This window comes from Periplaneta americana, chromosome 8, assembly GCF_040183065.1.
Source record: "Periplaneta americana isolate PAMFEO1 chromosome 8, P.americana_PAMFEO1_priV1, whole genome shotgun sequence".
Classification (NCBI taxonomy): Eukaryota; Metazoa; Arthropoda; class Insecta; order Blattodea; family Blattidae; genus Periplaneta; species Periplaneta americana.
The window spans coordinates 110,652,453-110,655,740 of NC_091124.1; the positions used below are offsets into that span (position 1 = coordinate 110,652,453).

At 44.6% G+C, this 3,288-nt stretch overlaps 1 non-coding gene across 1 annotated transcript; it reads left to right on the forward strand.

The window, feature by feature from the left end:
- Positions 1-1,515: 1,515 nt before the first annotated feature.
- On the forward strand, positions 1,516-1,587 carry TRNAK-UUU (transfer RNA lysine (anticodon UUU)). Its single transcript has one exon. It is a non-coding gene; the product is annotated as a tRNA-Lys (tRNA).
- Positions 1,588-3,288: the final 1,701 nt, after the last annotated feature.

A 3,288-nucleotide genomic window follows, 5' to 3' on the forward strand; every position in this document is an offset into this window, starting at 1 on the left:
GTATCTGAATAATTTCGAGGGAAAAATTGTTCCGGAGCCGGGTATCGAACCCGGGACCTTTGGTTTAACGTACCAACGCTCTACCACTGAGCTACTCGGGAACTCTAACCGACACCGATCCAATTTTTCCCTCTATATCCACAGACCTCAAAGTGGGCTGACAACCGTCAAGCAACCAACTTCGAGTGCACACTAACTCCGTGTGACTTAAGTTGTGGTTTTCTGTTAACGAACAGTGACGTGTATTATGCAAATCAAGGTTTCAGGCATAACTCCCTGTAAAGTTGATTTGAATAATTTCGAGGGAAAAATTGTTCCGGAGCCGGGTATCGAACCCGGGACCTTTGGTTTAACGTACCAACGCTCTACCACTGAGCTACTCGGGAACTCTAACCGACACCGATCCAATTTTTCCCTCTATATCCACAGACCTCAAAGTGGGCTGACAACCGTCAAGCAACCAACTTCGAGTGCACACTAACTCCGTGTGACTTAGTTGTGGTTTTCTGTTAACGAACAGTGACGTGTATTATGCAAATCAAGGTTTCAGGCATAACTCCCTGTAAAGTTGATTTGAATAATTTCGAGGGAAAAATTGTTCCGGAGCCGGGTATCGAACCCGGGACCTTTGGTTTAACGTACCAACGCTCTACCACTGAGCTACTCGGGAACTCTAACCGACACCGATCCAATTTTTCCCTCTATATCCACAGACCTCAAAGTGGGCTGACAACCGTCAAGCAACCAACTTCGAGTGCACACTAACTCCGTGTGACTTAAGTTGTGGTTTTCTGTTAACGAACAGTGACGTGTATTATGCAAATCAAGGTTTCAGGCATAACTCCCTGTAAAGTTGATTTGAATAATTTCGAGGGAAAAATTGTTCCGGAGCCGGGTATCGAACCCGGGACCTTTGGTTTAACGTACCAACGCTCTACCACTGAGCTACTCGGGAACTCTAACCGACACCGATCCAATTTTTCCCTCTATATCCACAGACCTCAAAGTGGGCTGACAACCGTCAAGCAACCAACTTCGAGTGCACACTAACTCCGTGTGACTTAAGTTGTGGTTTTCTGTTAACGAACAGTGACGTGTATTATGCAAATCAAGGTTTCAGGCATAACTCCCTGTAAAGTTGATTTGAATAATTTCGAGGGAAAAATTGTTCCGGAGCCGGGTATCGAACCCGGGACCTTTGGTTTAACGTACCAACGTGTCGGTTAGAGTTCCCGAGTAGCTCAGTGGTAGAGCGTTGGTACGTTAAACCAAAGGTCCCGGGTTCGATACCCGGCTCCGGAACAATTTTTCCCTCGAAATTATTCAAATCAACTTTACAGGGAGTTATGCCTGAAACCTTGATTTGCATAATACACGTCACTGTTCGTTAACAGAAAACCACAACTTAAGTCACACGGAGTTAGTGTGCACTCGAAGTTGGTTGCTTGACGGTTGTCAGCCCACTTTGAGGTCTGTGGATATAGAGGGAAAAATTGGATCGGTGTCGGTTAGAGTTCCCGAGTAGCTCAGTGGTAGAGCGTTGGTACTTTAAACCAAAGGTCCCGGGTTCGATACCCGGCTCCGGAACAATTTTTCCCTCGAAATTATTCAAATCAACTTTACAGGGAGTTATGCCTGAAACCTTGATTTGCATAATACACGTCACTGTTCGTTAACAGAAAACCACAACTTAAGTCACACGGAGTAAGTGTGCACTCGAAGTTGGTTGCTTGACGGTTGTCATCCCACTTTGAGGTCTGTGGATATAGAGGGAAAAATTGGATCGGTGTCGGTTAGAGTTCCCGAGTAGCTCAGTGGTAGAGCGTTGGTACGTTAAACCAAAGGTCCCGGGTTCGATACCCGGCTCCGGAACAATTTTTCCCTCGAAATTATTCAAATCAACTTTACAGGGAGTTATGCCTGAAACCTTGATTTGCATAATACACGTCACTGTTCGTTAACAGAAAACCACAACTTAAGTCACACGGAGTTAGTGTGCACTCGAAGTTGGTTGCTTGACGGTTGTCAGCCCACTTTGAGGTCTGTGGATATAGAGGGAAAAATTGGATCGGTGTCGGTTAGAGTTCCCGAGTAGCTCAGTGGTAGAGCGTTGGTACGTTAAACCAAAGGTCCCGGGTTCGATACCCGGCTCCGGAACAATTTTTCCCTCGAAATTATTCAAATCAACTTTACAGGGAGTTATGCCTGAAACCTTGATTTGCATAATACACGTCACTGTTCGTTAACAGAAAACCACAACTTAAGTCACACGGAGTTAGTGTGCACTCGAAGTTGGTTGCTTGACGGTTGTCAGCCCACTTTGAGGTCTGTGGATATAGAGGGAAAAATTGGATCGGTGTCGGTTAGAGTTCCCGAGTAGCTCAGTGGTAGAGCGTTGGTACGTTAAACCAAAGGTCCCGGGTTCGATACCCGGCTCCGGAACAATTTTTCCCTCGAAATTATTCAAATCAACTTTACAGGGAGTTATGCCTGAAACCTTGATTTGCATAATACACGTCACTGTTCGTTAACAGAAAACCACAACTTAAGTCACAAGGAGTTAGTGTGCACTCGAAGTTGGTTGCTTGACGGTTGTCAGCCCATTTTGAGGTCTGTGGATATAGAGGGAAAAATTGGATCGGTGTCGGTTAGAGTTCCCGAGTAGCTCAGTGGTAGAGCGTTGGTACGTTAAACCAAAGGTCCCGGGTTCGATACCCGGCTCCGGAACAATTTTTCCCTGGAAATTATTCAAATCAACTTTACAGGGAGTTATGCCTGAAACCTTGATTTGCATAAGTTTGTATCGTTTACACATTGAAAGTGACAAAACTGTTCAGATTGAAGAGGGCGATGGGATACATTAAGATAAATAAAAACTAATGCGATTTGAAATTAAGTTTGTGATTAATTAGGAAATTAGACTGATGGCGTGGTTTGCAACATCGTATCGCTGGATCACCCACGAATACACACAAATGTGGTGTTGTACACCACTATTATATTGCTTCCTCCGACATCCGATGAAACATGTTAATATGCACTCCTACTACAGGGCCTGTGAGTTTCTTCTTTTTACTAGAGAGAGTATTTTCTGTATTATTGCATTTATATCTTTTTTTTTTCCTGTTATAGAGAGCAATATGTATTATCTTTTCTTCAATTTCTTTTTCTGTTGAGAGCTGTCTCGGGATTGGATGTTTTGAATTTTAACCGATTTACCCCCGCCATTGTCCGTGGCCTGTCCTCCGGGACCTCGACAGCTGGGAGTCGACTGGGTACGGACATCTG